The following is a 26,695-nucleotide window of genomic DNA, read 5'->3' as shown; positions in this document are numbered from 1 at the left end:
AGCCCCCATTTCCAGCCACCAAAGGCCCCCCACAAGAATGTTTGCATAGATGTCTCTCCTTCCAGGCCAGAAAGCCACTGGGGCCCCTGACGATGGGTCCCACGTACAAACACTGAGTGTCTTCTCAGCCACTCAGTTTGTGTCCTGAGCCATCAGACAGATAAGCCTGCGCCTCTCCCTGTAAACACCTCAGCCTCAGCCCCTGGAGGTAGCCTGTAAACAGGCATCCTCCCTTTCTTGTTTCCCACAGGCCTGGGAGGCCCGGGACCCCATTTGTTAATCCCCATTAACATGGGAACATGAAGTCAGCTTTGAGGCCACTCACGCAAATAATCGTGAGCTGTGTGCACGGCTCGCGTCTGGAAGGCGGCAAGCTCCAGGCGTTCACATGAGCTGCTCAGGATGTGGTCAGAGTCAGCTGTGGGTGGTGGTGGCAGCTTCGTCCCCAAGCCAGGAGCCAGCCCCATGACACACGCCGAGTGCCCTGCTCCCAGCCCAGGCTTGGATGGAGCCGGGTTCTGAAGGGCTCCTGAGTGCCCACTGAGAGGTCATCGTCTCAGATCCTGCCTCCAAATCCAGGCCAGTACAGCCTATTGTCAGCCCTGAGGGCCAGGCTGCATTGAACACTGCCCCCAAGTGTGGCTTTTCCCCCTGGCACCTGGAGACACCTGGGAGGTGGCAGCCAGAGCAGCTGTCCCCATCAACAGGGCCCCCGCCTGCTGTGGGAGAGGAGAGAAGCAAGGAAACTGAGGACCAGGCTCGTCTGTGGGCTCATCTGCTTTGGGAGCCCTTGCTTTCCACCCCTGGGCTTTGCTCCCTCCCTCCTTCCCTCTCTCTTGCTCACCAAGTCCCTGAAACTCACACCAGAGCCTCAAGTCAGTACATGAGACCCAGACAGACGTCCTGTAAGGAGCTTTGAGTTCCAGAATGTCGGGGTTAACTAATATTAATAATAGCCAGGAAAATAACGTTATATTGAGCACCTGCTATATGTGCCAGGGTGCTGAGAAGCACTTTCTGCGCATCACCTCACACAAGCCCCATGGGATGGTGGTATTATTATGCCCAGTTTGGAGCTGAGGAAGCTGAGGCCCAGGGGGGTTGAGAGTCTTCCCCAAGGTCACATGGCTACTGAGAGGCAAAGGTGGGATTTGAATCCAGATTAAGAATGGGGTGCTTTTCCTTTTATAGCTTATAGGCTGTACTTGACAAATGTTCTTAGATCAATTCCTGATCTTTTGGGGCCTCAGTTCCCCCATCTGTAAAACAAGAATGTTGGAGTCGATGGTTGCAAAGGCCCCCTTCCAGCCTTAAAAAAAAAATGGCATGGTTGAATGGGCCAAGGGTCTATTTCCTGCCTTGAGCCAAGAAAAACAGAACATGGCTCAGCGCCATGCTGTGTGACCCAGGGCAGGTTGCTTGACCTCTCTGAGCCGTAGTTAAGTCCCTTATAAAATGGCAATAATAAAACCTTCCTTTCGGCACATCAGGGAGATCTAGATGAAAAGATCTCCTGAAATGGCTTACAGGTCTAAGATCTCTGGGCTAAAGGTTCAAGGTTAATTTATAAGTTTCCCTACGACCATGCCACGAGCAGGTCCGGGATCCTTGTCGTGACAAGGTTGTTTTGGATTTGTCTCCTCTCCAAGCTCCCTAGTGGCAAAGGAGCACACACTTGGGAGTCCAGTGAACATGGACAAATCACCTCTGCTTTCCAAGCCTCTGTGTGCTCATCTATAAAACAGGGCTGATGTGAGTTCTTGCTTCTAGTGTCATTGTGAGCATCAGGCAACAGATTTATGAACACGGTGACCGGCACACAGTAGGTTCCCAGCAAATGTTTGCATGGACTAATCAGAGATGCATATGTGAGAGCCAGCAGAATTTCTGCCCCATGGTGGGAAGAAAGCCAGGTTGCAGGCAGGTTGCAGCCAGGCCAGTTTGCAGATACTGAACCAAACCGAAGGGCTGTGCTTCCAGAAACCACTGGAGACAAGCCTGGGGGGAGTCTGGAAGCCCAGCAGGCTTGGGAACCTGGCCACAGCTGGCCTCCCCTCTCGGCCTCCTCCTCCCAGACCACATGCTGCCCTCGCCGGATGAGGAAGCAGCGGCCACTGCCACAGCTCTGCACAGCCCTGTCCCCCTCCCTGGCATCCCCACATCCCCTGCTAGAGCCTCTGTGAGGCATTTTTTAACTTGGTTACAGCCCCTTGGTCGAAATCAAGCTACGGTCTCACTTCTGTCAGCCCTGGGCATCGAAGCGTAATCAGGAGAGCCTTTCTGGGACACAGAGATGGCCTGACACACTGTGATGATGAAGGAAAGTGACTGGTGTGACGCACCCAGCAAAGCAGCCTTCCCCTTGCAGGGTCTCAAACGATTCTGCTTCCCTCTTATTCCCATTTCCCAGATGAGCAAACTGACTCAAACAAGTTTTGTGATCTTTCCCAAAGTTCCCCAGCAAGGGAGCCATGAAGAGAACCCAGAGCTTCCAGCTGGGCTTCTGGCTCCTACTCCCCTCCCCACCCCAGTTTTTCCTAGACTCATGTCACTGTCACTGAAGGCTAGATTTTAATACCAGCTCCAGCACATGCAAGCTGTGTGACCTCACACAGGTTACTTCACCTCTCTGAGCCTCAGACGCCTCCCCAGTAGCCTCAGTCCCCGAGCATTGTGAAGATTCAAGAAAACAAACTGGCAACGTGCTTGACATCATGCCTGTCACAATTGCAACCACTTATTAATAATATTAGGAAAGGAGAAACTGGGAAATGTGTTCCCACTGTTCCCTCTGGACGGTCCACTTTGGAGGGTCCAAGGAGGGCTCGGCGGGGCACCAGCTTCTCCGGGACTGCTCAGAACAGGTGTCAGGGAATGTTGGCCAAACCAGAGACACCGGGAGGCCACATCATCGGGTCCCCTTTCCCAGCCCTCTCCTGTCCCACCTGCTCTTGTCTGGCCCAGGGCAGCCCCACCCAGGCCCCTCCCCACCAGCTGCCCTACAGCCCCTTTGCTCCAGGCCATCCTGCTCTACAGACTTCCTGCCCCCGGCCTGGAGCATTCTCCCCCACAGCCCTGTCACTGGCACGGGAGGAAGTGTGCTCAGCGTGGGCCGGGGACTCCAGGAGTGTGGTTTGGCACCTCAGCCTGGGAGAGGTCAGAAAACAGAGGCCCTGTTGGAGGGAGAGGCAGGCGGAGGGAGAGTGGGAGGGGGCCTCTCTCAGACAGGCTGACTCAAACCCTTGGGGAAGCTGACCAAACTCCAATAAGGCAGCCTTGACACCCGGCTAGGGGGAAGCTTGAAAGCCAAGGGTCTGCTCTCCGATGCTCTGCGCCTCCTGTCTCCCTTCCTCCATTCTTCCACGACATGTTTATGAAACGCCTATTATGCACCAGGGCCACAGCTGGGCCCTGGGGACAGAGCAGGGAACCAGAGGACATGTCACGTCCCTGGAGGGGCTGGAATTCTCATGGCGGAAGAATAGGTTAACAAACCCTAAGGAATAGGCTCACCTCTCTGGGGCCAGACCATCTGGGTTGAATCCCCGCTCTGCCTCTCTCCAGCCGTGTGACCTTAGGCAAGCCACCATGCCGCCCTGTGCCTCAGTTTTCTCAGCCGAAAAATGGGGGGCGGGGGGTGGCAGCTCTCCCCTTGCACGGCTGTTGCAAGGGTTAACGGAGGTTACACTGGTAGAGTTTTGAAGCAAAGCTGTGGATTAACGTGCTCTGTAAAGGCTGAAAAATAAAGTGAACATAATGACAGCTGATGATATGTGCTACCAGGAAAATATGGAGAGAAATGGGGCGTAGCAATGCAGGAGGGGGTCTGTTTTTCGCAGAGTGCTCAGAAAAGGCCTCTCTGAGCTGGCAACCGGGGCGGAGACCTGAGCGCTCCAGGTGATGAGGGCTGCATGTGCAAAGGCCCTGAGGCAGGGGCAGGTTTGGCAGGTTCCGGAAGTCACATGGGTCCATGCATTCAAAAACCTATTTAAAAAGCAGCTAGTGGGTACCTGCTGGGTGCCACACCCTTCTTTGCTAGATGCTGTTGGAGTGATGCACAAACAGCTCCCCATCTCCACTGTCACGCAGGCACGAAGTGCCGGCTGCCAGCCGCTGTAAGCTTGCCCTGGGCCTCTGCTGCCATAGACACAGGAGCACACCGCCGACAGAAAGCTGAACCCTGCTGGTCTCACTTTCAGCTTTCTTGGGAGGGCATGTAGTTCTTTGTGCAAAGGAGTAATGTCTCTGTTAGTCACTGGTGTCTCCTGCCTGGCCCTGTGAGTTGCTGAGTCTGTGGCCCTGGCTCTGTACAAAGCAAAGAGATGGTGGCTGGGGAAATCAGGGGAGCTTCTTGGAGGAGGTGACATTTGAGCTGAGCCTTGGTGGATGTGAAGCCTTTGCTACATGGAACTGAGCATCCAGCTTGGGAGCCGGGCTGCCTGGGTTTAATCCCAGCTAGCTGCGGGAGCTGGGGAGAATCATTTAGCCACCCCATGCCTCGGTCTCCCCATCTGAAACGTAGAGGATATAGGAGTACCTCTTACACAGAACTGTGCTGCGGTTAAATAACAACATACATACCATGTTTAGACTAGATCCTGGTTCTGGCTATCTCGCTGTTGATGAAAAAAAAAACCATCTACAAGCGTGTCTGTGGGCTGTGGGTGTGACCCTGCCACTGCAGAGCTCCAGGGCGTGGGTGTTGGGATGGGGGCGTGGGTGTTGGGATGGGGGCGTGGTGGGAAGGCAGCACAGGGTGGGGACCGGGTGAAGATAAGCTGCGAGAGGAAGGGAGGTCCCCTGGCTGTGAACACTGATCTCCTTTCCCTTTGGCCAGCTCGAGTGAGGTCAGCAACCTGGGGTCACGGACCCAGGCCAGGGCTGCAGGACTCACAGGAAGTGCCCCACTGGGGTCAGGGAGGGGTCATGGAGGGGAAACCTTGGAGATTGAGTGCTTCCAAACCAACCAGCTCCCTTGTGCTTCCGTAGCCCAGTGGCTCAAGGTCCCTGAGCCTTGGTTCCTGCAGGTCCCTCTGCCGGGGGGTCCCATCTGGTCCCCTCCGTTCCCCAGCCTCACTGTGCACGCCACACAAATCCAGGCAGAGCTGGCGGCCCCGCCGTATCGGCCAGAAGGAAAATGATCCCGCTGCCACATGCCGGGCATCTGGCTGGGCACTTGGCCTCGCTTGAGTCCCGGTGTCCTGATGAGCCCCCGCTCCAGGAGGGCACAGTGAGTGTCCCCACTGTGAATAGGTGGGAGCGGGACTCAGATCTGCAGCCGTCCAGGGCCCATGTCCCCGTGGACCCAGCTGCTTGAATGGGTTGATGGCCCCTCTCAAGTGGCATCCCCTTCTCTCCCCAAGGTGGCCCTACGTCTCACCAGCAAGGCTCCTCTGTGGGGACCCAGAAGCCCTCAGCCATCCCAGGGTCCTGGGTGCAGCCCTGGGTGAGAGGCACAGAAACCGGGAGGCTGGGGGTGATGGCATGGACCCATATTCCTCAGGGGGTCACAGGGTACCCAGGGCCTCTACTCAGAACAACCTTCAAAATGGGTATTTTCATTCCCATTTTGCAAATGTGGAAACTGAGGCACAAAGGAGCAAAGCCACTGGCCCCAGATCCCACAGCTAGGAAAGGGCAGAGGGGACATTGAGCCTGGACTGTTCTGACACCAGGGCCCACATCTTCCATCACTGTGACTCCCCTTGACATTCTGTGGCTTGCCCACCAGGGACCCCACCAGAGGCAGAGCCCTACATTCTTACGCCCACGGCCCCCACCCATGCACGGGGCTGGCAGGGCTGCACACATCCACAGTCCCACCTCAAGGAACCCTCAGCAACCTGACACACCAGCCCCCAGACAGGGTGGTCACCACACACTGGGCTCTGGGACAAGCAGGGAGCCACAGGGGCCCGTCCATCCAGGTGGAGCCCTGAGAGACTGTGGAGCCCTGAGCCGCCCCAGCTGCACCCTGCCCAGGAGGCAGCCCCAGGCACGAGTGCCCTGGGGCACGCAGGCAGGTTCTGGCCCCTTGAAATTCCCTGGCTCCAGCCCAGGCAGTTGACGAAAGCGCTGGCTCGGTTGCCAGCAACCAGGTCGGTGGGAATGTGAGATCCCACCCTGTTCCCAGGCGCCAGGGAGGAGGGACAGGCCGCCCTCCCCCTCCACCCCATCACTGAACTGTCACCTTTCCCAAGGCATAGCTCCGGCCTCACCCCAGGAAAGGTCTGCTGAGAAAATTGTCCCCTGGCTCTCGAGAGAAAACACAGCCAGCAAAAGCCCAGAGGGAAGTCCAGAATGCTGAAAGCTGTTGCGGGAGAGGCTGTAGGATGGAAAGTTCTGGCACCCTTGTGGCACAGATGAAGGAGGGCAGCTGAGTGCGGCTGAGAGCAAAGCCGGGCACCAGCTCCAGCCTGGCCCTGGGCTCGCCATGCAACCCTGGGCCACGGAGTCAGTCTCCCCACCTGAAAAGCGGGCTGATGAAAAGACTATGGGAGCCTGCATCTGCAAGCCGTAGGGGTGACAGGGTCTGGGGATCTTCAATGTGCAAACCAGAACGTTCTAGGCAAATCAGGGCAGGTGGGTACTCTGGCCCCAGCAGAAGCATCCCTTGATGGGTGTGTCTAAAGAAAGCTACACCTTGGCCCCACAGGTGTGGCTCCGCTGCTTGGGCAGCGTCTCAGCAAAAGGTCACTGGATCAATTTCAAGTCAGCGCCCATGCCTGGGCTGTGGGTCCCCAGTCGGGGCGCGTACGAGGGGCAGAGGCAGCCGACTGATGTTTCTCTCCCTCTCTTTCTCCCTCCCTTCCCCACTCTCTAAGAATAAATAAATGAAACCGTTGCAAAGTGAAGAGAGCTGCTTCTTGAGTCAGAGGCCAGAGTTTGGATCCCAGCTGTGCCATCGCAAACTTTGTTTGGTGGTGGGTTTTTTTTTCCATGTCATTCATTTGACAAATGTCTGTGGTGTGCCCAGGCACGGGGGGCGAAACCCCATGCCTGGTGGGGCTCACTCCCGTGGTGGGCAGAGACGAGCACGAGACACGGTCACTCGGGCACTACAAAGGCTGCCCTTTGGCCAGCCACTTTGCCTTTCACCTTGAAATTGGTGGGTGGAGGGGGCCCTCTCTCTGGGACCTCGTCTCAGGTGTCCCCCGAGCCCTCTAGTCATCGCTCAGAAATACAATAATCAGACAGGAACCTCCCCCCCGGGTTTGGCCATTTTCCCAGAGCAGGTCACCCCTATTTCTCCTCTCCCACCCGCAGCAGCAGAACTGGTAGAAAAACCCGTAAAGTCATTAGAAAGTTCTTCCCTTTTTTTTTTTGCTACACTGAACTCGAGCAAACCTCCTGCATTCACCTCGAGCCTGGCTCAGCTGCCTGGAGTCACACAGGACAAGCAAGCAGTCACCTCCTTCCCCAGGCAGCTGGGGTTACTTCCTCGCTACGACCTCGGCACTTCCTCTGCACCAGTCTTAACCCCTTGCCTTCTGGCCCCTGCCCAGGTGGGACGGGCCTGCCCTGGGCAGGGGAGGGGTGCTACACAATGTTTGCGCTCGCAGCTGTGTCTACATTGGCTTGGGCCAGAAGGGAGGAAAAACAAATCTCAAAAGAGGTTCATGAATCCAGGGGAACATAGATTAAGGGAGAGAAAGGAGGAAAGGAAACGCAGGTGGGGACAGAACGCAGAGCCAAGGCAGAGGGGAGAAATGCAGACAATAAGTAATGTCCTAAATATTTAGCATGGGTGGGCCACACTATAAGCCTCCAGACTCCTAGCCTGGAAAAGAGAAGCCATTTACCCGCTAGAAACAAACCCGCTCCGGAGAATGGCAGGCCTTCCCGGAGCCAGGAGCAGGACTTTCTGCAGAGCTTTACGGAGCAGGACTTTTCTGCAGAGCTTTACGGCGGGGGAACGGTGTGATGTGGTGGCCAGCATCCCCAGTGACATCCTGACTATGGACGCAGCCTCAAGGTTCTGCGTCTTCGAAGAGGCGGCCCAAACACAACACCTGTCCCCACGAGCTGGTGGCACTGTTCCCACTGCTCCTAGACGTGCCAGGGAAGGAGTGACTATGTGTTTCAGTCTAGACATCCAGGTGGATGCATTGCTGGCTTAATCTGAAGACATTTCCAGAACATCTGGCGGAGGGCCCGGACCAGGTGGCTGTCGTGACGTGCTCCCAGGCGCAAAGTCTCAGCGCCGTTAGCAGTGGGACACGACTCCCTACGGCGAATGCTAGAACGCAGCCGGGCTCTCCGCCAGCTGGGGGCAGGCCTGGGGCGTCACAGTGCTCACTCCCTGACACCCACGGTCTGTTTCCATGTTCTGATGCCGACACGGACACCTATGACCCACACGTAGAGCGAGCCTACACGCAAACTACACCTCCTGTCCCGACATATGTAGTGAGTGTCCCTTTTCCTCTGAAAGGGCCCCATTGGGCCAATAAACTACATGGTTTTGCTACTCGCAGGTCACCCCTTCCTCTGCCCCAGAGCGGGAAGGGCCAGAGGGATAGAAGCTCCTGATATTGACCTTGCCCACCTGCACTGGGCCTTGTGCTGAGCACTCGCCTGTGTCGTTAAATATCCATGCGGCAGTGACCACCATGGTCCCCATGTGGCAGATGCGGAAACTGAGGCTCACAGAGGCCGGGTTACTAGCTACAAAGGTAGCCACGTGTACCGGTGTCAGGAACTTTGGGGGACTTGGGCATCCTTGGCTCTGCATGGGGACAGCTTCTCTTATGGCCTCTGTTTCACAGATGTAAGGACATCTACCTTAGCTCCCAGGTAGAAGGGGGGCCTGCTGCTACCCAGGCGCCGCAGCTGTGAGCAAGTGCCCCGGTCCCTCTGTACCTTGTTCCGCCTCATCTGTCAAACGGGGGTGAATCTGGCCACCACCTTCTGCTGGTGAAGGATGACCCCCTAGTGGGAATGAGTGCCTTGTGGGGCTGGAGGCACGTCTGGGTGACGACCACTGTCCGGGGGACGAGAAGCAGGAAAAGGGCTGGAACACAGCCCCTGCACCTCAGCCCCACTGCGGCCCCTCCCAGGAGGTTCACAGCCCTCAGTGAACCTGCCGCGTCCTTGGTGGGGCCTGGTGCGGAGGGAATCGGCAGCTTCCTTATCCAGAAAGTATTAAGAATTTCAAGACGGTAACTGCAGAGCATCGAGCCCGGGACAGGCCCTTCCGAGGGCCACATGGCTGCCCTGGTGTCGTGCCCCAGAGCTGGCCCTGCCCCTCAGGCCTGGAGGGTTTGGGAAAAGGGCTCTCTGCACCTTGAACCCTCGAATGGAAGGGCTTGGTGGGGAAGGGGAGCTTGTAGGGAGGAGGGAGCAGGGAAGGAAGAGAGGCTGTCCCTCCCAGGTGTAGACAGAATGGGATGGGAGGGCGGCAGAGAACAGAGGAAAGAGGAGACGGAGAAACGCGGGGGGAGGGGCGACGAGAGGCAGGAGTGCCAAAGGGAAAGAGGGACAGAGGCACATGACAGAGAGCGACAAGCAGCCAATTTCAGAGGAAAAAGGACAAAGGCAGAGCAAATACCAAGTCTCAGAGACGGACAGGGAGACGGAGGAGAGGAAGGGGAAGAGGCCGAAAGGCCCCTTTCCCCGTTTCCGAGAAAGTTCAGGAAGACCTGATGGACACATCCCAGGCGGGCGGCAGGGCAACCCCACAAATGAGCACCCTTCCCGGGAGGCCCACCACAGAGGAGAGGGGAAGGCAGGGGGGTGCGTTCCGTTGCATTCACGCACGTCTAAGTGCACAGCGAGAGCAGCCTTAGGGTGTTTCCAAAACTCTGAAGAATGAGGGGCCTGGTGTGACCTCGGTGGAAATGGGCGGGGCCTTCACTCCGGGATGGAAAGACGGAGCCGCGTGGCAACTGGTGACCACGTCCTGACCAGAACATGCTGGTGTCTTTGGTTAACTTGAACAGGAGACGGGAAGTGTTATTTAGCACACAGACTGTTTGGGGGTGCGGCGGGGGCAGGTCCCAGCAGAGAGAGGCAGACGTGAAGTCTTGCTACGTGCGAGCCGTTACCCTCTCTAAAGTTTCTCTCTGCCCATGGGTGTCAGCCTCGGGGGGAGCCCACAAGAACACACTGTTTTCTCACACATGCTTCATCAAGGGCCTCTGGGAACGAGAGGGCAAGTCAACTCGGGAACAGTGGCTAGACCACCCACGGGGGACCCCAGCAGCACATCCCAGCCACCAGGAGGACAGGGTCCCAGGAGGGAGGTGCCGAATCACATGCTGGTTCAAGGTGGATCAGAAGGAACCTACCCCTGGGGCACCAAGGAAGCTGGAGTCAGGTAAAGCCGGTGTAAAATCCCAAATGTGTTCAAGAGACGGTCAAGGGCATAACGGCATTGGAAGCCACAGACATGCGAGTTTATAGTAATACTTCACAATGACACTGACGGGCCTCCGTTCACACTTCTAACGTGACTTTTTGAATTTGAATGTCTGACTAGGCAGCATAACTCCATCTAACTGGTGATGTTCAAGGCCATTTAAAATCCCAAAGAGGTTACAGTGCAAACCTTTGCTTCTACTCTGCCACCCTCTACCCAGTCCCCACCTGTCACCCTTTATTAGTTTCTTGTGTCTCCCTCCAAACTTTCTTTAGGCAAATACAAATGTATATCCTAATTTCTCTCCTGCTTTGCACAGAAGGCAATAAATTATATACACTATTTGGCAGCTTGTCTGTCTTACCTACCAACACACCTTGGAGATGGTTTCCTATTGGCATCTACAAATAGCAGCTATCCTTTTTGACAGCTGTATAGTATTCCCTGCTGGGTTTGCTATAATTTCCTTGTGGGGATGGGCATTTGGCTTGTCGCTAGTGTCTTCCTGTTGAACTCATCAGACTCTGTGTGTGTGTGTGTGTGTGTGTGTATGTGTTGCAATGTTAGAAACAATCATTCTGTGTGCACACCATTTCCCACTCTTTCTAAATAGCACCTGGGGCACCCACACCCTTGTCCTTTATAATGAGCAAACAAGTCTGATCCCTCCCTTTGCACCAGCTACTCTGTTTGCATCTATCAAAAAAAGTGCTTCAGAGCCACTTAGACCATCTGTCCCCACAGAGCCAGGGCACGTCTAGGGAGTCAGGGAAACTTGGTTCTTATCCCAGCCGTCCTAGCTGTTTTAATTCCTGGTCCTCGGTCTCCACATTTACCAAAGGAAGCTAACAGCCCTTCACGGGCCCTCATGGGGATCAAGCACCGGGCCAGATTCTGCAGCTGTATGAAACCATTTGTAGTGTGAAGGAGGCAGATTTCTGCCCGAGGGCCCCTCGTCAACCGCAAAGGGTAGATCCGGACCCCGTGGGTTCGCAGAGAAGAAACCAGTGACCGGCCAGCCAGCGGGTTTCTCATGCCATCCCCGATCTCAGAGGCCAAAGTCCATGCCCGCACAGAGCTGTGGTCTGGAGCTGGCGTGGCCTTGAGCAGCCTTGAGCGGCCCCGAGCAGCATCCCCTTGAGGCAGCTTTCTGCTTTTATTCTGTTTTAAAGTAAAGCAGTGATCGCATTCCTGGGATGTGGAGAAACCTCTCCCCTTTGTGAACTGGCCCTCGCCTTCCCAGCCCCTCGGGAAAGGATCCAAAGGAATTTTCCACCCATTGCTCACGAAGAGTCAGTCCGGCCGGTGACGAGGTGCCAGGCACGAGTCCTCGTCTGCCTGTTCGCAGCACTCGCCCCACCCCCACCGCCGCCTCCCTGAGGCCGGGCCCCCAGTGCCTGACAGAGGAGCCTTTGTCCCCCTCCTCCCTGCTTCTCTGCCGGCCGCTGGTTTCCAAGCCCCGACCCTTGCCCACCGCGGGGTGAAGCCTGAGCAGAGACCCCAGCAACCCCAGAGATGCCGACTCATGGGAACCATCACCGTCAGCCCTCGGGGTCCTTCCTGTCCCTCACTTCGCCCCAGACACCCAACAGCCCTGACTACCAACCCCCCACCCCAGCTGAGGACTCGCCTCTGACCAGAACCAGTGCCCAGGGAAGAAGCCACCAAGACCCTGGCTGGCACACGGGGCCTTGTGGTTCCTTCCCCTGGGAGAGAGAAGTACTTGGTTTTGCCTAAAGATGCTCCACGCAAGGTCTGGAACCCAGCAGCGGGCTCAGAGCACTGGCTGCTTGGAAGGAAAGGAGGGGAAGGGGAGAGATCGAGGAGGGGTCACGGGGTCAGGAGGTGCATGGAGAAGACAGGGGCCAGGCAGCCAGCCTTGGACCCGGCTCATTGCAGTGTGGCCTTGCTCTGCACTCCAGGTCTGGGGGCAACCCAGAAGCCCCCAGCATTTCCATGTGCCACCCAAGGGGAGAAAGGAGCGGGCCGCCACCGCCCACGGAGGAGCCACATGACACCCGGAAGATTCCAGAAAGTTATCACCTGAGGCGCCGGGGATGTCACCCTGCATCCTTGTAACCACCCGAAAGGGAGCTGATGCAGCCCCAGGTTGAAAACCACACCCCCCAACGAGGCGGAGCGACTTGCCCACAGCCCCACAGCGCAGGTGCAAAGGGCAGAACTGCCCACTCAACCCACCCTATTGCTAGGGACAGGGACAGCAGGTGACAGAACAGCAAGCACCACACGGTTTCTGAGCGCTGGGCCAGAGCTGAGTACATTCCCCTTGCGAACTCCTGAGTCCAGCGTCCCTGATTCTAGCTTCTTTCCTAAAACCTAGAGGTGAATAACATGTGCCCTCCCCTAGGTCCAACCGCCCCTCCCTCCCCCACAGCCTGTGAGGCGCTGTAATCCTCACCCTCCCTTTACAGATGAGGAAACCGGGGCTGCCCAGCTTGGAAGTCGAGGAGTCAGATTCCAGAAGCTCTCAGCAGCACGCCAGGTTGCCTCCCGCCCTGACAGGACACACGTTCCCGGATGTCCACCCAGATGGCATGCCCTGTCCTCTCCCAGCACTGCTCCCCAGCCCCCCCCCCCCCCCAAGGAAGGAAGAGACCCCCCCCCCCGAGTGAAATGACAGTTTTACCTGGTACCTCTACAGGAGGCTGAGCAGAAAGGAGCATTTAAAGAATTCAATCTCACCCCAGCCACATGGCTCAGCAGGTTGGAGCATCATCTCATACACCAAAAGGTTGAGGGTTCGATCCCTGCCCAGGGCACATGCAGGAGGCAACCGATCCATGTTTCTCTCTCTCTCTCTCCCTCCCTCCCTCCCTGTCTCCTGTCCTTTCTCTCTAAAATCAAGAAACATGTCCTCGAGTGAGGATTCAAAAAGAAAAACTCAATCTCACTTCAGAAATTTTTTACCAAGGCCCTTGCGCACACCCCATCTTAAGTGCCCAGAAGCCTAAGGTCCGCTGCCTTTACAGGGGTCTGCGAACTGAAGCCCATTCTAATGGTTACTGCATTTATTCCTCACTGCACTGCACAGGGACGATCCTGGCATCACCCTCACTCCCAGCATTTACAGGTGGGGAAACTGAGACTAGGAGGGAGTGGCCAACAGGGGGGAAGTCACCCAGCTGTTCACCAAGGGACACAGGCCTTAAGCCCAGGTCCACATGACTGCACATGGAATCTTCGGGCGTGGACCCCGCGGAAGAGCGAAACGCTGGCAGGGCTGGGGAAAGGGGGCATTTCGAAGGCAGACTGGGAGGCTGGCTCTGGGCCCAGTGTCCTTGGCTGTGATGTGGGACCATTGGCCCCACTCCCCACGTCTCCAGTGAGTTTGCCGTGACCCTTCCAAGAAGAATGACTGGCCCCAGAGCCAGTTTTGACGGTGGCAGGAAGGGAGGCTGGGCAGGAGCCAGGACGTGTGAGTGGAAACTACCTGTTCCTTCGAGCTGTGGAATCAGCACAAAAAGCTCTTGGAGGAGGAACCCTGGGTCGCCACAGGCCCTCCACCCCCACCCCTGGACCGGACGGCCAGAAATGTGAGACGCGGGAGCTGGGAGAGCGCCAAGGATGGGGCGCGAACGGAAAGCCTGGACACCTATGTGATTTTATTAACGAGTGTCACCCCAATGATTAAATGAAAGAAAAAACGCCTGGATCAGAGGCCACCCAGCAGGACAGGGAGGAGGCCCAGGGCCCCAACCCATCGAGTGTCCTCTCCCAGGCCTGCCAGGAATCAGCGACGGGGACGGGGGAGGCATCGCCCAGTTTCTAATTTCCTTCATGGCTGAGGCTTTTCACAGGAGGGGAGAGCGAAACAGCAAAAGAAAGGTCCATTTAGGCCAGACGGGCCCTGCTTCCCCCAGGGGAAGCAAGGCCGGTGATCCAGGCCTCCGCCCAGCCGCAGGAAACAGAGGGGCAGGCTTGGGCAAAGCTTCGACTCTGGCACCACCTACAACTGGCACTTCTTAGCCCCTCATGGCCCAGGATGTCCGGTGCCCACTGTTGCCCCGCCGCTGGAGCCAGCCCCCCCACACTGGGTTTCAGCCCCCCTTCAGCGCCACACATACTCTCACGGAGCCACACAGCACGGCCCCGAGGGGGAAAGCCCTCTCGCAGCCCCCAGGTTACAGGGGAGGAAACAGGCTCAGAGCGGGCCAGCGACTTTCCTGAGGTCTCCGGACCCACCAGCCGCAGAAACGGGTTTCAAAACGGGTCCAGGAGGCAACAGAGCATCTGCTTCCCCCCCCTTGGGTGGCCGTTTCATTCTTCCTCAAGGGACACCCTTCTTCTTCACGACCCAAATCCTGACAGTCGGAGAGGCCCCCGGGGAGCTCGGTCTGTCAGAAAAGAGACAAGAGATGGACGGAAGATTGCCTGCTCTCCCTGAAGGCCTGCTCCTGACGTCAGTCGCCACCCCCCACACCGCAGGGTGGCTGTGGGCCCTTGCCGACCCAGCCTGGCTCAGCGGGCGGTCGGGAAGTCTGTCTCCCCCTTGCAAACATGCCACAGGCCGCCCACAGGTGCTGCTCTGCATCAATTCCTTCTCGCCCCAAAAGAGACCCCTCGTTTCCTCCCAGCCTCCAGTCAGCAAGGCCTGGGTGTGGTAGGGGAGGGGACCTGTTGTTCAGTCCAAAAACAACCACCCTTGCAAAGAAGTATCCTCTTCTCCCAGCTGGTTCACGGAGCAGACAACCCGGGAGATAAAGCCGCAAGACCGCATGCCCTCTGCCAAGCTGGAATTTCCAATTCAATTAGCCTGAGATTGTCTGAAATCCTCCGTTGTCCAGATGTTCAAGTTTAAGCACCGAGTTTGGGAAGGACAAGGCCTGGGGACAATAGGATGCTGTTCTGGTAAGACGGGGTGCCCTGGGCCACCCGGAAAATTGGGTGGGACGTTCAAGGCCCTGCAGACTGTCCAGACTCCCTCCAGCCCCTCCCTGCTTCCACCCACCACAGCAGACACCCCTTCCTCATCCCGCCTCAAAATCGTTGCTTATGCTGCTCTCCCCGCCTGAAATATCTTTTATTTCCGGCCAATTTCTCCTCTAAGTACTCACGGCCAACTCGTCCTTGGAAGCAGCTCAAACCCACGCTCCCTCATCGAGGTGATTTCCTGGCTCCCCTGATCGAGGATACCCGTTCTTTGTTCCTGTAGCAGCTCGTGTCTTGAGTGCTCCAGGCAGCACTAACTCAAGTGCATTTAACAACCGGCTGGAAGTCCAAATGGCCCAGAATTCACCTATTGTACCGAGGGGACAATGGATGGAATCGCCATGCGTGCCTGTGCACCAGGAGCGACAGGCCCCGTGCATGTTAAAGACAGGCTTCTGGCTCGATGAACCCCACTCTGTTCACACACCTGTCTTTGGGCTCAACCGGGAGCCCCCTGAAGGCAGGGTTCGCCTCTCCCTGTATCCCACGGGCCTGGCACACGGTAGGGGCTCAGCAAATGCTGATGGAGTGTGTGGAGGCTGTGTCCCGGCTCCCTCACCACCTTCCTCTGCTCCTTTAGATAAGTCCCTCTCACCTCCTGAGCCTCAGTTTTTCCATCTGGAAAATGGAAGTGGGATCAGGCTCAGCGCTATGGTTGAAGGCTCGTGCCCTCCCCATAAATTCATATATTGAAATCCTAACCCCCAATATGACGGGGTTGAGGGATGGGGCCTTCGGAGTGTGATTAGGTTACAAGGGTGGAGGCCACATTCATGGGATTATAAAAGAGACTTTTATAAAAGAGACTCCAGAGAGATCCCTAGCCCCTCCCATCACTGGAGGATGCAGCAAGAAGTCAGCAGTGTGCAGCCCTGAAGGGGACCTTTGCTAGATTCAGCCATACCGGCACCCCGATCTTGGACTTCCAGCCTCCCAAACTGTCAGAGACGAATCTCTGCCTTGCAGAATCCACCCAGGCTGTCGTATTTTGTTATAGCAGCCTGAATGGATGAAAACACGCAGGGGTGACAAATAATTGTCTCAGATGATCACTGTCATGAATCCGTTTTTAAAGCCACATCGGGTTGGTAGATTGTCTTTAAAGATGGATGGTCCTACCCCCTATAAATAAACACACGACACTTCCCTCATTGAAAGGACGGACTCTCTTTCTCCTCCCCTTGAATCTGGGCTGGCCTGGTGACCTGCAGTGACCCACATAATGTGTCAGAAGTGAGGCGGTGCTGGTCCCAGTCCTGTATCTCAGGAAGCCTGGCAGCTTCTACTTGCTGTCCCCAAGCCCTGAGCCTGCAGGCAGAGAAGTCCATGCAGCCCGGCCACGTAGACAGAGACAGCCCGAGTCCCGGCAGGATGTGAGGCCACCCTGAACGCCCCTGACCTGGGCGAACCCCCAGCTGAACACAGCCCCCGACCGACCCACTGCTACCCCCTGGAATGAAGATGAGCCATCCCTGCAGAACTCCACCCAAGTACAGGATCTCAAACAAGCCCGTTGTTTCAAACCAGCACATTTCGGGATGATTGGAAACACAGGGAGAAATTACGGAAGCTTTCTGTTTCAGCTAGAGACGTGATCGAATCCGTGATCCCTGCCGAATGCCGAAGCTCAGGAGTAAGGAGTACAGAATTCTATCCCTGGACTAGATAACGCCAAGGTCAATGTCAACTTAGTTCAATGTCAGTTCAAGAGCTGTCTTGGACCTGCAGGAAATGAAGATTGCAGATTGAGAGGGGATTACCTCCTCATCAGAGGGAAACCTGAACCTCATTAGGGACCCAATGGGAACTCTGGCAAGACCGAGTGAACCGATAATGTGGTCCCTCTGGGCTGTTTAAACAGGCAACTCAGAGGGAGGAGGAGAGAGCGTTCAGCAGCAAGGCCAGATGTGGAAAGAGAAACTCAGAAAGAGAGGGAGTTGGAAGAAACTGAGCCACGCTGAATGGTACAACACAGGGCTCCAGGGTCTTGCAGCTGTGGGGACCGAAATGTCCCTCCTTAAAGCCACCTCAGATCCTCAGACTCTTGCAGTTGAACACAAGGCTGCCTGGGCAGCTGGTGCAGCCGCCCCCCAGGAGACACACATCCTCCACAATGAGCCCTCTTCCTTCGAGGGAACAGGAAGTTGCTCTGCTCTCTGAGCCAGGCTAGAACCTCGCCCCAGCCTGGAGCACAAATAGAGGGTTCTCATATCAGGAAGAGAGGCCCAGCCTGGGAACCAAAACTGCACTGGGATCACGGATACATGCGGAGCCCCTCAGCAGGTGCCAGGCACCCTGCTCGGCACTTAACTCAGGCCACCACCCTGTGGACGGCACGTCACCATTGTTATCCCATTTCCCCGATGAGAAAACTCTCTTGCTCAGAGCTACAGGGTTTGTACGTAGTGGAGCAGGGATTTCAATCCAACCTCCATGATGCTGTACCCTGGGGCCTTGGTTGCACGTGACAACCACCCTGTGCACCCTGGCACAGCCTCATTGGTTGTTTACATCCATGTCTGTTCTGATTGGTCGGTGCCCTGCGGAGCCAACTGTGTGTATGAGAGTGGCCACCTGAACTCTTAGTGTCCAAAGTCAGGAACCCAATAGATGCAGGCAGATGGGTGTTTGCGAGATGCCTCACTGTCATGGGAAGAACAATGCCCACCCCCCTCACCCTCCACCAAGATATCCTTGTCCTAACCCCGGAAACCTGAGATTATGTCACCTGACATGCAAAAGGGACTCTGCAGAGGTAATCAAGTGAAGGGTTTTTGAGGTGGGGAGATTAGCCTGGGCTATCCTGGTGGGCCCTACATCATCACATGGGTTCTCATAAATGGAAAAGGGAGGCAGGGGGGTCGGAGTGACTCGGTGTGAGAGGATTCCTCCTGCCACTGCTGGCTTCAAAGCTGGAGAAAGGGACCAGAAGTCAACCAGTGTGGGTGGCCTCTAGAAACAAAAAATGGCAAGGGACTGGACTGTCCCCTGGAGTGTCCAGAAGGAACTCAGCCCTGCTGACACCTTGCTTTTATCCCAGTGAAATGCACTTGGACTGCTGACCCCCAGGACGTTAAGATAATACGTCTGTGTTGCTTTAAGCCACGCAATAGGACCTCCCTACACTGGCTCTCTGAGCTCTCAACTTCAGCTCACATCCAGAGAGTCACAGATTCTGAGCCCCGTTCAAACAAATTCATATGACAAGGGACACGCTTATTTTGAATGTCCCCTGCCCTTACTCACCACCCCAGGTCATTGGCAGTGCCCTGCAGACAGTCTCTGAACAGCTGTGAGAGGAAACTAAGCCTCAAAAAGGCGACGAGACTTGTGGGAGCTCACCCTGGGGGTAGGTGCCAAGCCCAGGACAAGACCCCAGGTCTGCCCCATGACATCACACCCTCTCTGGCCTCCCAGCTCCCTGATCCATGATTTGCAGAAGGAAACACCGAGTATGCTGGCTGTTGAGTATTGCATCAGCCACCCACTCACCCACCTCCTTGCACAAGAGCTGCCCTCAGCATGAGCCCAGGGCTGGGGATCAGAGGACCCAAGTCATGTACCCCAAGAAAGCAGAACCGATTCCCACATTCTGCCTGGGTTGCAGCTGACCACCCTACTGAGTCAGCTGCTGGTACTTCCAAGATTACCAGAGGGTGTCTGTGGTGGGTGGTGCTTCACCTCCCACCCCTGGAGCCCTGGACTTCTCCCCAGGGCGAGGCATGAAGCCAGCAGACTGGCTAAAATGGTCTTTTCTAGCCTAGGAATCCAAGGTCACAGGTACTAGATGCCCACAGCACCTCAGCTATGCAAAGGCGAATTTCAATGCCTGCTTTCCTGAGCATAAAAACAGATACACTGCCCTGGCTGGTGTGACTCAGTGGAATGAGGGCAGGACTGTGAACCAAAGGGTCACCGGTTCAATTCGCAGTCGGGGCACATGCCTGGGTTGCGAGCTAGGTCCCCGGCATGGGGCGCATGAGAGGCAGCCACACATTGATGTTTCTCTCCCTCTTTCCCCTTCCCCTCCCCACTCTCTCCAAAAATAAATAACTAATAATCTTTTTTAAAAAAAAAAACCCAAACCAAAAAGGCTTTCATTGAGCTGACCGTGAGCTATACTCAGTGCTTCACATACATTAAGTCATTTAATCCCACAACGATCCTGTGACATAGGCACTGATTCTGTCCCCACCCTGCAAATGAGGACACGGAGGCTCCAGGAGGTTAAGGGGCAAAGCTGGGGTCTGAACTCTAGAGTAGCTGGCTGTGGGGTCTGTGACCATGTTCTGTCAACAGAGGCCAACCAGGCACTGACATCTCTCTCTCTGACAGCTCCCTGCAGAATTCTGCCTCCCAGTTCCATCCAGCCAGGCAAGAAATTCCATTCTTTCTCTATCACGCTTGTGCCCATCACTGCAAAAATAGATTCTAAAGGAGAACTGACTTTGCTAAATATCCTAGTTCTGCCCGAAACCAGCATGTCCCGGAGTCCAGATGTGGCACAAAGTGGCTGCCAACCCTCCTTCCTTGCATCCCAGGCCCGGCCTAGGGCCTCCCCCTCAGCCAGAGGACAGAAAACATCCTAGATTGGCAACCGGGAGCCCCAAGTGCGTGTCCCACCGGGTGGCCTTGGAAATGTCACTTAGCCAATCAGGGCCTCACTTCCCTTATCTCTAAAATCGGGGTGAACACTCCCATCCTTCTTGTCATGCTGCTCTGTGGAGTGCCACACACAGATGGCGCAAATAAATGTTTTCTTGAGTGAATGAATGAAAGTGTGTGTTCCAAGGTCACTTCCCCTCCCTTGGAGACCTTAAGAACAGGAACTGGGCCTGATTCATCCTAAGTTCTCACGTTAATACAGCTTTCACTCCCCCACAGGTTTCTTCATACAGGAAATTGATCCTGAGCACCCACTACGTGCCTGGCTTAATCAAGGCCTCAGGGTCACCCAGGACCCACTGGCGCCAAATGTATGTCCTCATACGCCATCTCCTTCCTTTTTTCTGGGCAGTGGCTATCATATTGACTCACACCGGGCTTTCTCGGGCCAGGACAACCACCCAGCTGCCTTGCAATCAGTAAGTTTGACCCCTGCTAGGGGCTTGGACAGTGATTCCTGTACTTCCACTTCCCCTATGCCCAGCGCTGGGGAAGTACAGCCCAAGAAAACCCTACCTTAAGACACATGCACACACATACACACAGACACACAGAATGGGACCCTATGGCAAGAGTAGCGTTTCCTTCCTTCAAATCCCAGTTCTTTTGCTCATGAGCTATGTGACCTCGGGCAAACCCCTTTACCTCTCTGAGCCTTACTTTCTTTATCTGTAAAATGGGGGCCGATGATCCTAAAGGTTTTCAATAGAGAGTTGTAAGGGGATGAAGCGAGATACTGGATATGAAAACCTTTGACTCAGCAAATGTGCCGTGCACAACAAAACTGTGATTCTTGTTTCCTTTTTCTAGAAGGGAAAGAGAGTGGCAGTTGTCCACGTTCCAGGGAAATCCATGTTTAGGGGTCTGGAAGGTTGGAATTTACTTGTGATATTTGATGGGGATTATCTCAAGGAAAGAGAAGTATTTGTGGGCCCATCGCTACCATATTAACTTTTAAGATGAACTAATGAACATGGAGACTTAGATTCAGAGAATGGGAGACCCAAGAAGCCACCGTATCTGTGGCAGAGACAGCCAGCTGTCCACACAACTCCATTCCCCCCGCTACAGTGCGCAACTGTAGCTGGGAGGAAGCCACCCTGGCCCAGAACTCCATGTCCCAGACCCCCGTCCAAACAGAATTTTCACATGATTAGTTCTTAGATGTCGTGAAAGGCAGTTTAGAAGCAAACACGCCGCCCCCATGCTTGCTTTCATCAGGGACTCTGTCTAAGGAAGGGGATAGTAGGAACATGAGATGGGCCACTGAATCGCTGAGTGGAAGAGGACCCCCCTCCAATCAGAAATACTTGCCTTACAATGAACGTCTGTCTTACTGAGCCATTATACATGTCTTTGGTCGAGCGGTTACTACAGCTCCTGCCCAGACAAATACAACATTCAACCTCCTCATTTACCAATGATGACAGCCGGGGAGCGACAGTACCATGCCTAAGGCCACAGAGCACATGCAGCAAAGGTCAAGAACTTTGGTCTCATGATGGTTTGGAGTGGGTTTGCAATTTTCAGCCTGCCCCACAGAGCGCTGATGGTCCTTAGGGGCCCTTTAAGGGAGTGAGGTCCAGCGAGCTGCGGTCTGGAGTCCCCCGCCTCTGTCTCAACTAGACCAACACCACTTCTATCTGTTTCCAACTTGTGCTTCTTCATGGATTTTCTGTGGTTTGGAACACTTTCCTAGTCTGCACGCTGGGTGACTGCTAACATGATCCAGCGTTCTGCGGTACGACCCAGCAAAGTTTCACTTCTTCTCCATCTTGCCTCCTGGCCGCAACTGCTGACACAGGACATGTTGACTTGCAAGAAGTACACAGACATTTGCTTAGAAAGGAACAAAAAAAACAAAAAACAAAAAAACCTCAGTGTGCAGCAAAGAGCCCAGAGACCTGGGCAAAGGCAAAAAGAGGAGACATTTGAGGACTCTTCAGCTTTGGGGTGCATCAGGCTCATCTGGGAGCAGGTTCAACATGCAGACTCCCACGCTGCTCATCCTCAGATATTCTGAGTCAGAAAACTGAAGCTTTAAGAAATACTCATGGTTATCAATCATAAGGACAGTAATTCCAGGGTTACATTTTGAGAAGTCTTGAGTCTACTTCATAGCCTCAACACTGGCGGTGATAGCTGCACCCGTGCAGCGTAGCTCAAAGAGAATGAAATCAGCCTTTAGTTTTCTTGTACCCCGGCAGGCAGGAACTTGGCATTAATAATCTACTGGTAAAGAAAGTAATAATAATTTCTACTGGGCTCAGATGGGTGCCATAGGTATAGATAGACTGGTAGTATAGAAATGGTAACAGAATAACGGCTAATGTGTATAGAGCCCTTTCCACACGACAAGCCCTCTGCGAAGTTCCCCCTCATGTATCATCTCATTCAACCTTTTAATAGTCCTCGGAGGTAGTTTCTATTCACATTCCCATTTTATGAGGAAACTGAGGTGTAAACATAAGAAATCACTGGCTCTGGGTCCCTAAGCTGCCAGGTGGCAGACCAGCATCAAGCCCCCCCAACAGGTGAACCCCACAGCCACAGTGCTCTATTGCCTCTCTGGAGGTCTAACATCAGAACCCCCTTCCAGGACTCAGTTTCCTAATCTGTCAAACAGACATATCAATAGTACCTTTATCATATAGCCACGTGAGGATTCAAGAAATCATCACAATAAAACAGCGTACAAACCGACAGGAGTTCCTAAGTAAATATTTAGGAGATGAAACGTTAGTATAACTCCCTCATCCCACTTTACAGATGGTGAAACTGAGGCCTGGCTACTTTGTTTATTCAATGAACATTCACTGAGCACCTACTACATCCCAGGTCTTGTGCTGGAGACTGAGGATGGAGAGAGAATGACACCCCGTTCAGGCCCCAAGGAGCCCAAAAGGCCAGCAGGAGAGACGAACAGCAGGGCCAGCAATGACAACACAGTGTGTCAGGCACTGTGACAGAGGAAATTCAGGCACCTGGAGGGTGGGTCGCGTGCAGATAGGCCTTGGCGCAGCTGCAGGGGGAATTCTCAGAAGGGCTCAGCCCAAGAGGGACGTACTTACCCAAAGTCGAGCTTATCTATTTCTAACGTTTGAAGGAGTCCAGAGAAGGTCCCTGTGTACCAAGAGGTGAATAACTCATCCCGGTGCCTGATGCCCCACCGCTTGTGCATGGACAGCTGAAGTTAAATCTCTTTCTTAAGAAAATGCTGAGCTATTCACCTCCAGCCGGCAGAGGCCTGAATTAGCCAATCTTGTTCATTTTGGCAGCAGAGGCATTTAGAGAAATTTTTCCTTTGCACAAGTTGGAGGAAGCAGGAGAGAAGGCAAGAGCTGCAAGGAGGAAAAAGAAAGTAGGGGATTCCAAAAGGGACACTATGGCCTGCGTGAAAAGAGACAGCAGGCTCAGGGCCCAAGCCCCGTCTCACCGTCCTCTTAACCACACAGGTCAGACTGAACAGACGTACGTCCAAGAGCAGCTACAGTCACCCTTCCATGTCCCGCGGGGACTGGGTTCCAGGACCCCCACAGACACGAAAACCCCAAATGCTCAAGTCCCTTATATAAAACGGTGGAGTATTTGCATATAACCTAACACATCCTTCAAACCACCTATAGATCACTTAAAATACCTAATACAACATAAATGGTATGTATTATAAATAATCATTGTACCGTGTTGTTTAGAGAATAATGACCAGAACATGCTGCTTATATGTTTGGTACAGATGCATCCATTGCAGGTCCAAAGACAGAGCACATGTCAACAATAACAAATGTTGTTCTTTTTTTTTTCTTTTTTTTTTACAAAGATTGATTTTTGATCTGCGGCTGGTTGAATCTGCAGATGTAGACCTTGCAATATGGAGGGCTGACTGTACTTAATTATTAAGTGCTGTTTGCTTGTAATTTTGCGCAAAGCTGGTCTTTATGGCTAAACTGTGCTAGTGCGAAAACAGAGCGGGGAGTGGAATATCTTCAACAGAGAACACGGGTAAAGGGCTCATACCCTTCCTATACAAAGGACTCTTAAATATCAAACAGAGAAAGCTAAACAAGCTAACAGGAAAAAAAGAACTGGGAATGGACTTCAGCAAGGTAATCATAAAAGGAAAGTGAACAATACGATTATCCAGGCGAATCAGCGTTAAAAAGAAACGTAACGTGAGGCCCCAGGTGCTCTCTCACCTTTCTCAGCAGGGAAGCTTTGTCTGTTGATTTTAGAGAGAGGAGTGGGGGGCGGGGGGAGGGGCGGAGACAGAGAGAAACATCAATGTGAGAGAGAGACATCTATCAGTTTCCTCCCATTCGCATCCCACATCCCAACCTAGGTACGTGGCCTGACTGGGAATCCCGTGACCTTTTGGCGCACGGGTTGACGTGCCAGACCACTGAGCCACCCGGCCAGGGCTTCTCAGGGAAGTTTTAAGAGCTGGAGAGCGAGCCGCAGGGGTGACGCTGGAATACGTCATCCCAGGACAGCGCCAGGAGAGTGCAAGCCAGCACAGCCTTGGGGGACCAGGTGGCCGAAAGCCTCCACTGCCTTAAAAACAGGCCAACCTTGGACCCAGCAATGGCACCCCGGAAAGGTGTCCAGAGAACACACGCCCAACGATGACATAGATGACGTACTAGCACGGTCACTGCAGGTCTATACTCTTGCAGGTCCGTACTGTTTATAACCCTGGGGGAGAAAAAGAAGGAAACAGCCACGCCGAGCGATGACCGCACCCTGCAGTCGCTGGTGGAGCAGAGCAACCTGGCTGATGGGCTGGGCAGCGCAAGCCCAAGGTGCAGCACAAGAAGGCTACCCAGCCGGGCTCCCGGAAAAGTGGGCGGGAGACGCAATGCACTACCCGGAGGGTGTGTATCTGTAGGATCTTGTTAACCTGCATCACCCCAATACATTCAGTTTAAAGAACCAGGGAAACAAGTAGGTGTGTGTATCCATGTCTACATACGTGCACACACCGGGCACGACGCAAGCACCCAGCAAACGTCGTTAGTCAGGTAGCTGGCAAGCCAGGGAGGGAGGGACTGAGAGGGCTCCTGAAAGGCCACTTCTGGGTTAGGGCCCTTCTTTCATTTGTGCCCCGAGCGTTCGTACAGCTAGCGGCAAAGAAGGTAGGTAGGCTCTGCAGACTCTCACATCACCCCAATCTTGAGACCCCAGCCCTGAACCAGTGCCCTCCCCTCTCTGAGCCTCAGCTTCCTCACCTAGGAACCGTGGCCTCCCTCGTGGGACTGCCTTCCTCGTGGGAGCAGAGAAACTTTAGACTTCTGAAATCTCACTTTTTTAAACAATGAGCACGCCTGACTTTGGAAATCTGAAAATCATCGTAGAATTGCGTCCATTTGGATAAAAAGTAAATTTTAAGAAGAGGCAGAGAACCGCTCTCCCAGACTAGTATTCCCCTTCCCTGGCCCCTCTGGGTGGTGTCAGAGCCAAGCGCGGTACCTTGAGGCTGGTATCTGCCCGGGTTCTTCTGGAAGGCTCCCCAAGACTTCTGGCCACACGGGGCTGTGAAGGAGACCTGTGCTTCCTGACTTCTTTTTCCCCGATCTCACCGGTCTTCGGCCATGGCTGTTTGCTCAGAAAGCAGTTCCTCTACTTCCTCGAATCCCACAGAGCGCGGCTCCAGCCCAACCCCTAGGACACCCTCATCCCCGAAGGGGCTCCTGGAGAGACCTCAGTCTGTCCCGAGCTCCTCGCTGGTCGGGGCTTCGGTCCTGAATGGGAGCAAACTCTGCCAGAGAAACAGCTGGAGGGAGGAGAGCCAGAGGGAGGGGCAGGAAACTGGACGGAGTGAGGGTGGGGGTGGCCAGCTGCATAGAGCGGGGGCTGTGGGGGGGGGGGGGCGCTGTCCCTGCCAGCCAGGGACTGGGTTGGTGGGCGGTGGCTGGCGGCAACGCCTGCTGGGGATGACCCGCCCCCCCCTCCAGTGGCCAAGCCCAGCTGGGAGCCCTGCCCACTGTCTGAGCACAAACCGGGAGCACAAGCAGCTGGGGGCCAGTGCTCCCCACAAGGGCCTCAGGAGCTGCAGACAACGGGCTGCCCGGAGCAGAGTTAAGGAGGAGAGTCCGCCCCCTCGGGGCTGCCTCCTCACCCCGGGCCTTCACTCACACTGTGTACTCCACCGGGACGCCCTTCCTGCTCCTGTCTGGCCTGATGAGTAGCCTCCCTCTTTTTCTTTTTCTTTTGTAAATTAAAACAGCAACGAGAGGGTTTTTTTTAAGTATCAAATGAACAAAGATTACAATGTTTGATTGTAGAAAATGTCATACGGGAGCAAAAATCTCCTGTGTAATTGGAACACACATGGACATGCCCATTCTGGAGAGCTGGCCGACAACACGCATCGGAACTTTTGACTATGTTCAGACCCTGTATCATCTCAATAGAAATTCTGCTTTTATTCCAAACCCTGATGCCCAAGATAAATAATATTATTAACACTCTGATGTGAACATACACATACATATATGTTATATATAAATATAAAATGACCCAGTCAGATCCTATGGGCCATGTTGTAGCCTTTTTCATTCAGTGATTTTATATAAATATATATATATGTGTGTGTGTGTATATATATATACATATATATATATATATATATATCCCTCTTTCAATAGCTGCTAATTATTTCATGAGTCAGGCACCAACCACAGCTTATTCAATCAATATTGCTTGGTGGTCGATTAGGTTATT

The 26,695-nt window shown here is 54.4% G+C and overlaps 1 protein-coding gene across 2 annotated transcripts in view; it reads right to left on the bottom strand.

The window, feature by feature from the left end:
• The window catches only part of CMKLR1 (chemerin chemokine-like receptor 1), a 37,465-nt gene extending 11,669 nt beyond the window's left edge, over window positions 1–25,796 (bottom strand). Inside the window, exon 1 of one of the 2 annotated variants that reach the window (XM_037052357.1) lies at window positions 25,442–25,796. The gene's annotated coding sequence lies outside the window, so the exon portion shown is untranslated. The remainder of the gene's footprint in view (window positions 1–25,441) is intronic. The other variant, XM_037052358.1, reaches the window with a different exon arrangement.
• Between the last annotated feature and the right edge of the window lie 899 nt (window positions 25,797–26,695).

Source organism: Sturnira hondurensis, unplaced genomic scaffold, assembly GCF_014824575.4.
Source record: "Sturnira hondurensis isolate 20B ecotype Veracruz unplaced genomic scaffold, ASM1482457v3 Scaffold0007406, whole genome shotgun sequence".
Classification (NCBI taxonomy): Eukaryota; Metazoa; Chordata; class Mammalia; order Chiroptera; family Phyllostomidae; genus Sturnira; species Sturnira hondurensis.
This window is presented reverse-complemented; position numbering and strand designations above follow the sequence as displayed.